This window comes from Gossypium raimondii, chromosome 8 (genome assembly GCF_025698545.1).
Source record: "Gossypium raimondii isolate GPD5lz chromosome 8, ASM2569854v1, whole genome shotgun sequence".
Classification (NCBI taxonomy): domain Eukaryota; kingdom Viridiplantae; phylum Streptophyta; class Magnoliopsida; order Malvales; family Malvaceae; genus Gossypium; species Gossypium raimondii.
In genome coordinates this window covers 29,745,737-29,758,490 of record NC_068572.1, presented here as the reverse complement: position 1 = coordinate 29,758,490, position 12,754 = coordinate 29,745,737, and the positions used below count along the sequence as shown (strand labels likewise).

At 33.5% G+C, this 12,754-nt stretch overlaps 1 non-coding gene across 1 annotated transcript; it reads left to right on the top strand.

Moving 5' to 3' along the window:
- Positions 1-2,262: 2,262 nt before the first annotated feature.
- Positions 2,263-2,367, top strand: LOC128032343 (small nucleolar RNA R71). Its single transcript, XR_008188470.1, has one exon. It is a non-coding gene; the product is annotated as a small nucleolar RNA R71 (small nucleolar RNA).
- Positions 2,368-12,754: the final 10,387 nt, after the last annotated feature.

Genomic DNA, 12,754 nt, shown 5'->3' with positions numbered 1-12,754 from the left:
CTACAACCGTGATTCCCCCTTTCTTTGGTACACATTGAACTAGACTTACTCTTGAGCTGTCAGAAATGGGATAGATGATCCTCGTATCCAACCATTTGATGATCTCTTTCTTGACTACCTCCTTTATGATCGAATTTAGCCTCATTTTTCTATCAATCGATGCTTTCTCCCCATCTTTCAGTAGAATTTTGTGCATGCACAGAAACGAACTAATACCTTTAATATGAAATATAGTCCACCCGATTGTCTTCTTAAACTTCTTCTCAAAGTCAATCAACTTTTCTTCTTAACTCTCGATTAACTTAGTTGAAATTATGATAGGAAAAGTAGAAGAGTTACCCAAATAAACATATTTCAAATGGGATGGAAGTACCTTTAACTCTAATTTGGGTAGCTCCTTGATTGATGCCTTAGGTTGCATGTATTTACAAGATGTTAACTCCAATGATTTGAATGGGGATTGTGGAATGAATCCCTTCGAATTGGCTTTCAAAAAATCCAAATATTCCACCTCTTCATCATCACTTGGTGGATCGGTCACTAAAACTCGCTCCAATGGAGCATTTACAGAATTGAGTTCCCATTTTGTAAAGGCCAATAAATCCATCTTGGACATCGTGGAACATTCTTTAACTACATTAGGAAATTTCATAGCTTTAAATACATTAAAAGTTACTTGATTGTCTTGAACTTGAATGGTGAGTTCGCCTTTCTAAACATCAATTAATGTTCTACCGATTGCCAAGAATGATTTTCCTAGGGTGATTGGTACTTCTTTATCCACTCCAAAATAAAAAATAATAAAGTTAGATGGAAATATAAATTTATCAACACGTAGTAATACATCTTTGATCTTCCCTTCAGGATGTGCTAATGACCTGTCTACCAGTTGAAGTGTAACAATTATTGGTCTAACTTCACCAATTCCCAATCGTCTAAATATGAACATAGGCATAAAGTTTATACTTGTTCCAAAATCACACAAAGTCATTCCACGGTAAGATTCTCCAATATTACAAGGTATGGTAAAACTCCCTAGATCTTTCATTTTTGAGGGTAGCTTGTTTTGCAAAAATACGTTTCACTACTATGTCAATGTGACTGTCTCAAATTTCTTAAATATTTTATTTTTGGAGATTATATCCTTCATGAACTTGACATAGTTTGATATTGCTCTAGAGCTTCCACCAATAGGATATTGATGTAAAGTTGTTTAAGTACATCCAAGAACTTTTTTAAATTGAACCTCTTGCTTCTACTGCTGGAGTCTTTAAGGATAAGGAGGTGGTGGAATCTTAGCTTTAATCAGACAACACTTCTATGGTAATGTTTTTGTATTTGTCACAGATGTTGAAATTTTAGGACTAACTTGTTGCGACAATACCTCTTTAGCAGCTACGGAAACTAACTTTTGTAATATAAGAATTTCAACCTTCGGTTGATCTTTCTCTTCATTTTGAGCAACAATAGGCTTGTCTTCAAGTTCAACAACTTTAGGTTCCAACGTGTTTCTAATCTTCAAGGTGACAACTTTGCAATGCTCTTTGTTCGTACTTCTCAGAATTTCAACATTACTCAGCACAGCACCTTGGGGTCAACCTCGAAATTTGTTGGTTAGTTGACCCATCTGGCTTTCCAAATTTCTCAAAGTTGCATAATTCTTTTCCATATATGCTTTCAATAAGATCTCTAGATTGTTGGAAGATTCATCTGGCAGAAGTTTCTAAACTTGTTAAGAAAAGCATGTCAGTTGATTTGGTCAGGATTGCATATAAGAGTGGATATGACTAGCCCCTGGATTACTCCATAAGGAATTTAGATGATTTTTCCATGAAGTATTATAAAAATTTGACTACGGACCTAGGCTACTTCTATTCTGACTTTGGTTTCCCATGTAGTAGATAGAATTTGGGTTTGACGGGAAATTTTTGAACATACATGAAATGTTCTCAAATTGGCTTGTTTGCTAACTTATCAAATTCCGTCGAAACCATTAGTAGTAAAGTTCTTAAGCATGGAAGACATAGAAGATACTGAGTTGCCAGTGAAGTAAGTGCCTCAACTTCATGTGCTCCTACCACTCTTCTTGTGGTTGTTCGGTTAGTCAACCACTGATAATTATTGTTGAAAATTCTTTCAAGAATTTCATAAGCTTCATTGTATGACTTAGAATGAAGAGCTTTATTTGTAGAAGCATCTGTCACCATTCTTGTATGTGCACTAAGACCATTGTAAAAAGTCTCCAATTAAATGCAATGTGGAATCCCATGGTTAGGACATTTTTGTAATAATTCCTTGAATTACTCCCAAGCCTCATAAAGATTCATCATCAAGTTTTTGGAATGTAGTGATCTCATTTCGAAGGTTGCCATTCTTACTGGGTGGGAAGTACTTCATTAAGAATCATTTAACCAATTCCTGACATGTGGATATGGAGTTAAATGGTAAGGATTTCAACCATGCTCGTGCTCTATCTGTCAATGAGTATGAGAGTAACTTCAATCTCATTGCATCTTCGATTACTCCAGCCATTTTAAAGGAGTCGTTTACTTTCATGAATAAGAAAAGATGAATGTTGGATCTTCAGTATGCATCCCACTATATTGGCCCACAGTTTGAAGCATTTGAAACATTATTGACTTCAATTCAAACTGTGGCACCTCAATTTCGGGTCTCACAATTCCCGAATTGAGTTCATGAAAAAGTGACACAGCATATTTTGACGGATGGCACTGTTTTTGTCATGAACAAAAAGGATAGGATTTTGAGCATTAGCAGCTCCGTCTATTTGATCTTGTTGTGCAAGATTCATTTTTGTAGCTTGTCTCTAAGTTACTTGATCCCTTCTTCCTTGTCTAAAGGTGCGTTCAATTTTAGGATCAACTGGAATTAGATTGACAATTCGGTCTATGTTCATAAAAAGTTGAAAAAGTCATAGAAAAACCAAGTTAAGATTACCAGAAGAATAAACCAAATTGAAAAATAATTAACTTCACAAATAATGACTTAAACAGTCCCTGACAACGGTGCCAAAAACTTGTCTCTAGATTATCTAATGATGTATAAGTGTACACAATTGTCAACAAGTAATAAAGTAGTGAGTAAAAGTATCATCTCCACAGGAACTATATATGTAAGGCAGATAATGTGAAATTATCAATTGGCAAGCTAGTAATAGAAATAAATAGAAGTGAATTGAGTTAACTATTAACCTAAAAAAAATTTACTTAGTACGCAAAACAAATAAAAGTGTAACACAAAATAATAAGCAACAAATCACAAGTTTTAATTAGGGTTAAATATAAAATTTGTACCTGAACTTATTCACTTCTCCCAGATTGGTACTTAAGTTTTTTTTTGTCCTAGATTGGGACCCAAACTTTTTCTCCATAAACTAATTTGGTACTTTTTTTTAACGCCGTTAATTTTGAGACAGGTGGCAGAATAGGTTGTGACATGTGGTATAATGAGATCATGATGATGTCATAATCTAAAATATATATTAAAAAATAATAAAAATAGTTTTAAAAATTATTTCCATTTTTTTTTCTTATTTCCTTCCTTTTCCCAATATTGATTCCTTCTTCCTTTCGTCACTTTGCCTTTTTCTTTTCTGGGTTCATTCAACTTTTTTGGGTTCCTTTGATAAGAAATTTAAGAACATTTCTACCTTTTAACAACATTACCATGCGCTATTAACTCTCAACTCCCAAAACCAATTTCTTTAACTGAAACACCCCAAACCTGACCCATTTATTAGGTTCGAGCTATAGAATGTCACAACTAGATTTATGATCTAAGTATTACTTTCATTATTATTATCTGCAAGAGTAAAAGAATAAAGAAAATATTACAGTTAATCTGTTGTTAAGTAAATAAAATTTTCCAAGAAATCAATGTCGATAAAACTTAAGTTTTATATAAAATAATTTCACTAATAGACTTCCACTTATGTTAAAAATCACCTAATATTTTTACCCCTTAGTTTCATTTACAACAATGACCCTGAGACTTCCCCTCTGGGCTACCCTATTGTATGCAAGTTACCACTAAGAAACAAATTTTTCGATGCGCGACAAATTCCAACTTGATCCATTCTCGAACTTCTAAATTTCCCTATTTACCTACAATGCATAACAACACAAGTAAGTTCTAAAGAAATTAATGAGCTTTCGTATCTTACTAACAATACTAATGTGATTGCACTTTGTGGCTGGAACTTCACGATGGTTTTGTCAGCCTTAAGACAGTATGCCATCCTCCTATTCACAATAGGTGATTACTATGCGGTTTTTCCATACTAATTCCATTTTAAGTATTGCCTTCATAATTCTTATGCATCTATCTCCTCGAGAGGGAAATCCTCACAAATTCGTACTTACGACTTATAAAAGATAATATGTAAGCAATACTCATAACACGAATTGCACCAATGACTACAAATATCCGCATAAGGTCGTTCTTGGTGAATAGTCCCTATTGCGAGCTGTTAATAGCGTTTTGTCCTATCAAACTTGGACTCGTGTTACGATCCTCTTGGATCTATAAGGAGACACCCTCAAAGCGTAATTAATAAGCCTTCTCATCCTTATCCAATGCATAGATTGAATGGTACATCATTCTGCCCTTGATCAGAAATCAAGTAGTCTGCTCCTGGTGCATTTCTCTCGAAATTGAAACCTGTAGGTGGATTCTTAATTGTGAATCCTCAATTTACAGATCCATGCATATGAGACAGTCGTGGTAGACTAACATATCTTTCATATATATTTTCTCCACCTCAGAAGTATAGGAGAATACCCTTGTATTGTCCCCAAAATGATTTACGGACAATCATATATATTATATGACTTTCATACAATTTGCCTGTATAGAGAGCTCGAGTTTAGGATTTTCTATTAACAGGCAGACTCATTCTTAGTAGACTTGTAAGATAAATTATAATTCTCGAATTCTCCCACTGCTCTCGCCAAAGTGAAATCCAAAACTACTGTAGATGCAATTCTGTAAGAATAATCTGATGGGCCGTCATAACGTATATCTACCTCATTTTATATGATAGTACAAGCACCATGGCTTTCTCATAATAATGGGTCACCTATTTTTTGGACTCATACTATCAAACATATTGTGGAATCATATTCACAAGATAGTTCCAGTGAACCTTCCTCACAACGATAGTCCTGACAGACTTTCTCCATATTAGACAGTCCTGACGAACTTTCCACATTTAGATTGTCCTGGCGGACTTCCCAATATACGTTAATGCCATGGCCATGGAATTTCATTCATCCCACTAGGGGATCCCAAACATCCCATAAAGGGCTCTTCTACGTCCCACATAAGGGGCTCTCATATATTGGTGTGCACCGAGTCTCTATATCATTTAACCTCCTTTCTTGGCTCAGTCCAATTGAAACTCCCTCAAAGCTGCATAAATATAATGCATATGCAATTCCCTTATATGACCATCTGGACCTCCTCGAAACCACATACACACATAGAATGCATATCATACACACATTGCACCAATAAAGGCTATAAATCATACGACATAAAACACACCAATTTCATTGACATATCATAATCATGCTATCAGCCAATACTATCACTTTAATACGCAATAACGAGTTACGCCAAAGAAGTTATTCACTCAACATAGTTAGCTTACAACCATACAATTACACATCTAATCAATCATGATCAAATTCGTCCAAACAGTATTTGCACTCAATTCCCCATGCACAAATAAGGCATCATATGTAGTATATTAATGACACATGTACACCCATATAAGATTTGAGTCCAAGAACTCACTTGTGAGTCGTTGCCAATTCCATTTTCTAAGCCATTTTTCCCTTTACACACGAGCCCCCTTAATCAATACAACACAACAATTATATCAGAATCCAACTAAGACCATTCATTATCACAAAACCATAATTTCTTTGCATGCAGAGACCATTTGAATGATTATTCGCCATTTTACCCCAAAAAGAACAAAACTAATAACTTATTAAAATCCTTAACTACATTCTTTTTCTTGAATCTACTAATGCAGAGAAATTAGAAAACTTACCAACATGCAAGATTTCCAATTTTTAAGACTTAATCCTCAGTTTCTCCTTTTCATGAACAAACCTTTCTTAATCTTTTCTCTTCTATTGCAAACCAGAGAAAAGAACAGAAAAATAAAATGATTATCCCCCTAGAGAAGAATGTCTCTCCCAATAGTCCTTCCACCCCTATTACCAAAACAAATTCACAGCCATCTGGAAATACCTAAATCATTATGTCTCCCACTAAGAACTATTTAGTTCATAACCAATTGGACCATGGTTGAAATCCAGCTTTTCCTCAACTAGCTTGTTACTTGTCTTTATTTGTAAAAAGAACTCGCTAGATTAGAGAACCTTTCAATTTAGTATGCCAAACTCTTTTTGTTACATACAAGCTCACAAATCCAAGTGTGACATTAACCATTGACAACCTCCAATTCTAGGAAAACTAAACTTATGTGCTGAAATGAAAACAAGTAAATTACAAAACTCATAGTCCATTAAAACACAAAACCCAAAAGATTAACTTCACAAACCCATTAAAACACCCATATATCCTTTAAAAAATCCAGAAAATTAACATCACAAAAAAACCCATAAAAAAGTTAACATAATAAAAAAACCCATCAATCTATAATAATAAAAAACTAAACAAAAATAAAATGATGAGAAGAAAATCAAAACCAATACCCATTTCAGGTTTTTGGGTTCTTAAGATTGAGGCCACGGTTAGTAAATCCAAATGGTCAAGATGTTTGACACAATGAGGAGAAGCCACAGTCAAGTTCTATGATGATTCAACAGTGATGGCTCGATTCGATGTCAAATAGTAGAGACAGTGAAACAACATCTAGGGGTTTCGAAAACAAAAAATAAAGTACAAAATATTGGGAAATGTGCCATATTGCAGTAAACATGTAATTGTTTTCTATGTATTTGAAAGATGAATAAGTAAATAAAGTTAATTTCACATTTCACTATTATGTCTTTTGTGTTTCTATTTTTCATGTTTTGTATACATAGCGAAATGTGACAAGGAAATATTAGCTCATTAATTGTCTAAGTTCAAACTGTAAGGACATTTAGATTGCGAGAAAGATAACTTACTTAAGTAGATAATATAAACAAGTCTATAATCCCTAAAAGAATTAAAGTGAGAGTTTGATTCAAATACTTAGAAGGATTATTATGTCGTCTACAATTCTAATTGGGGAGATGGCTAGTCTTAGCTATCGAAGAAGTTGACTCCACGGGTAGAGACATAGATGTACTCATTGGAAGAATGATACATTAGACTGGACCCAAGTTGAATTAATTCTGAATCCATTTGTGAATTAATTCACTTGTGACGTTCATGGTGTGATTTACCTAAATCTTGAGTTAGTCATTGACCATGCATATGTAAACTCATGTGCTTTGATATAAGTGGAGGCTTATGCTCTAAAGATGATCGAACCTACAGCTGGTATGTTGGGTATATTACTTGTGTATGGCATGAGTTTACTAGCAGCAATGAAATTCATAACTCGATTAAAGAGTTAATGATATCCTCTTATTAGCATTGTGTGGATTGATAAATATGGAACGTGACCACAAGTTGCTTGTTCTCAAACAAGCAATTTATCACAGCCATTTGTTAACAGTGATAATATTAACCATTAAGAAGACACAATGGTGACAATGAGATAACATAAGATTGTGTTGAGTGAACGAATTTAACTTAAAGGAATCAAAAATATCATATGAGAGTAACACATATGACGAGATCATTGGAAAAAGCAGTTGGATTAATTGCTTTCGTAAAGAGAATACGATAAAGAGTTTTCAATCATGGTACTTCTTGTGGACTGACTCCAAGATTAAATAAATTGCGAATTATCAGAATGATTCTCTTGGACATAATTGCAGTTACTCGAGCCTTATTGTATATGTCCGATTAATCCCTCCTCTAGCTCAACAAAAGCTCGATCGGACTGCATTTGAATCAGTAGGAAATTGTACGACTTTGAAAGTAATTTAATTAAATCTATTTTTTTGATGTGGAATTAAATTAGGCGGTCATGAGAATTGTTCCAATAGAGAATTTGATTAAAATTTTTTCTTGAAAAATTAATTTGGAAAATCTAAGTAATTTTTGAGAAAATTAAGTTTGATCAAGTAAAATTAAATTAATCAAATTAGTTAAAATAAATATGAGATTTTTGTGAAATTAAATTTCAAGTCAGACAATTGACCCAATAGGTAATTGAACTTGAAAATTGGATCTGAGATCGAAAATTAGACCCGAGAACCCAAAATCAAGACCAATACCCAAAAACTAGTTAAACTAGGCTTGGTAAGTGAAATCGGACCGACGGTCGAACCGATGGTTAAGCTAGATCGGTTGGGACGTCACTAGCTCGAACCAAATCGACAACAGTCGAACTGACTCGAGGTGCCGTAAGGTTGTCTGTAACACCCCTAACTTGTATCCGTCGTTGGATTATGGTTACGAGGCATTACCGAACAAAACATAGTTCATCACTGATGTGAGCTCGCCTATGAACAACGAAGAGTTCGAACGAGCAGCAATCACGTTGCCCATTGGTCCAATAACGTGAGCTAGAGCTAAATGTTTCAAAGATGCTATTTCAGCAATGGTGGAACGGGTTAAGGAAAATGATAGCAAGGAGTTTAAAAACGAGCTGAACATATTCAACTTCTTTGAAGCTGGATTTCGTTCTAGCTAATTAAATTGCTGCTGGAATTTTAGACCATTTAAATAAGCATTTAAATAAGTTTTATTACAGCTTATAAATATGTCTTTAGTTAATATAAGTGTTTAATATGTCTTGATCTAGTTGAATTAAAAGATGTCTTGATTTCATTTAGTTTGTCTAAATTAATACATGTCTTAAATTTGTCCAGCCGAATTTATGTGTCATGTTTTATTAATATTTAAGTTGCTTCAATGTTAAATTAGGATGTTCACATTATGCCTTTATTTAGTTTAGCTAAATTTGTTTGAAATTAATTAAGTTCATGTGTGTTTTTAGGTGCAGCCGAATTTGAAGATTCATTGGGCAGATTCATGCATGAAGATTCAATGGATGTGAAGATGCATGCATGTTGGATTCAATGCACCAAACGATTCATGCATGGAATGCATTAAACAAGGTGTGCTGATTTTTGAAGTCTTCTATGTGACCATTCGACCAAAAGAGATGATTCTTCATCCTCCAAGGCTGCCATTTATTTCTTTCACATTGCTGGATACATTTTGGCCATTCGATTCATGGTGTTCACACTCTAAAGGCTCTTCAAAACCGTCCATTCACACCTAATGTGGCTGCTCAAGTGCTCTTTTTATTATTGATAATTTTTCAGCAAGAGTTACCTATTGAATGCTCATTTAAGCCCATTAGCCGAATGTAGCTACTACATGCATCTCCAAGGTTCATTTGCTTAATGTGGAAGCTTCATGTATGGTCACCATTCAGCCGAACTTACATTGGCCATTTTTGTTCAATGTTTGCTTAGAAACTAAGTCTAGAATATGTCCATTTGGCTACTAGGCATTAGGCTATAAATAGTTACTCATTTTCTTGTAAAAGGACTTTTTGCCAAATTTTTGAATGAATGATATTTTTGGTGAGTTAATTCACTCTCCTTATTCTCCAAAGCTCAAATTGACTTATCTTCAATGAGTGGCGTCAATCTGACTTTGTTTCGAACTTATCACCCATTGGTGTGGCGTTTCTCATACCGTAGGTTCCTATTTTGCTAAATAGAGGGTCTCGGTTTTTATCCTAATTCCCTTTTCTTTTCTTTGAAACCTTTAAGCCCGGGTCCTTATTTGCTAATAAGGGTTCGTTCTTGTTTCATTGGAAACCTTCAAACATCCTTTTGCTTCTTAAATCATCAAACCTTTTTAAAACTCAAAGAACCAATTTGTATTAATCCGACACTACCTAATTTCGATCGGGAATCAATTACGACTCGTCTTTACATCCGAAACGAGCTCGTATCAATCACGATCATTTATTACAATTCATGCACAAAATTATAATGACTTCTATACAATAGATATCAAATTCAAATAGCGACCATTCACTTATTCATATAAGTCAAATTCATATATATATATAGCACATAACCACTTAATTCAAACATGCATTATTAATCATTTTACAAATACGAACCATGCTTCAAATTCAATCATATCAATACCCTCCATTCAATCAAATTTTCGAACCAAGTAACATTCATCAAAGCCATACATCACATGCTTTATAAATATAAATTTTTGAACCATATGAACATCACATTCATGGTATTCGACTACCTAAATTAAAACCAAGCTTATATCATTTCATATGAGGTACCTAACATATAGGTTTTGATCTTCAATATTATAAATCTATTTCATAAGCAAATTGTCAAACGTACATTTACATACCTATGCACATTTGAATTATTAAGTAAAAACAAAACACACCATACGACTTAAATAACATCCAAACATGAGACATTATCAATTATTACCAAACGATTAAATATGATCTTGTACTTTACCAATTCATGCGCAATTTACCATAATATCATTAACCATTTTCGGACACAAAAGACAATTTATAGTATATCCAAATCATATGCTCAATAACCAATCCAAACTACCCATACCAAGATATCTAACTTCATCTATTCAGTCTTCAATAGAACCTTCAATAATCAAACCAATTTTACAACTCAAATCAAAGTTAATTATACCATTTCATAGCCTAATACAAACATCAAAATGTCACTTTATAAATATCCATATAAATAGCTAAACATACCTAAATCATATACTTTATTTACCATTTATGTCCGTACCTAGATAACCATCAAATAAATTATAAAACATATTCGTACTTTCCCATCACAAACCGTACCTAAACAACCAATACACTATACATATATACCATGAAACATACTTCCCAAAATGAGATTATACCATGACCAAATATACACAAACATTAGCATCATTATCAAGCCATTTTCGTATGGCTACATATATACAGATCAAAATGAACCATATCGTAACTAGCCTATACATGCCATATGTTGAAAGTACAAACTTTTAAAGTACCGAAATAGCGATCGATAGTGTGACAATGTTCCTGGACGATCCCCGAACTCGAGCTAGCTTTATATAACTATAAAACAGAAATAAAAACGCACAAAGTAAGCTTTGAAAGCTTAGTAAGTCATTAGCAAATAAATAGTCGTAAAAACATACATAATCTATTTCAACTAAGCCGAATATAACTAGTCTCAACACATATAGAAACACTTTTCTCATGTATTTCACTTTGTCTCATTAACAACATCACTTAACTTTTTCTTTCAAAGTACATATCAATTTTACACATACTTGAATCGTTTATCTCTTATACCCATTTTGTATCGTATCGATTTTGCCCGTTGAACCATTCGGAATTTTTAAGGATACTCGGAAACACATATATCACATACAATGCCATATCCCATATATGGTCTTACATGTTATCACATATCGATGCCACTGTCCCAGACAGGGTCTTACACATAATCTCATATCGATGCCAATGTCCAAGACATGGTCTTACACGAAATCAAACCTCGGGAGTCCTAATGTCATGACATTTGTATCTTATACTATTCCTAAGGTTCGTACGGGACTTTCGGACGTCGTAACTCTGTCAATTCTGGCTCGTTTTCATCTTTTCAACATTTGATACAATTCAATGATAATTAAACATAATTAACTCAATTTAAACGCATTTATTAGCATATGAACTTACCTCAGATACGGAACGAACAGGTCGGAATGACTATTCAACAACTTTCGACTTCCCCCGATCCAAATTTGATTTCTTTCTTTCTTGATCTAAATCAATTCAAATTTAACTTATTTAAAGACATATTCATTCAATTTCATCCAAAAACACATAAATGAACATTTTACACTTTAGCCCCTAACATTTCACATTTTTACAATTTAGTCCCTATTTCAAAACAACACAAAATACACAAAATTTCAATAGACTCATGCCTGGCCGAATCTTCCCTATGTCCCTAGCAGCCCATTAATTCCATTTATTTCACATTTTAACCCCTCAACTTACAAATTTCAAAATTTAATCCTTAGTAAGCATTTTTATCAAAAAGCACTTAGTAAAACATGATAATCTAGCATCAAATATTTATTTTTCATCATCAAACAACAAAAAGCTTGAATATTCATCAATGGCATTTCACAAAATCATCATCAAATTTGAAAATTCAAGCATGGGCTAGCTAGAATAAAAAGCAACGATATCAAAAACATAGAAATTATCAAAAACGGAACAAAAATCACATACCAATTGAAGCACCAAGTGACCGAACCCTAAATAGCTATGGATGAAATCTTTCTTTCTCAATTTTCAGCAAAAAACAAAGATGAACATCCACTAATATTGTAACACCCCTTACCCGTGTTCCTTATCGAAATATAGTATGAGATATTACTAGAACTCACACAGTTATAATTTTTTTATATAAAAATTTCGGCAGCATTTCTGCTTATTTTTACATAAAACCTCCTGCAAATTTCCAAGGACTATTTCAAACAACTTCAATATTTCCAACCAATTACAGTTATATGTTCAGACATAATTTATCCATTAATAACCACCAACATATTAAACCAA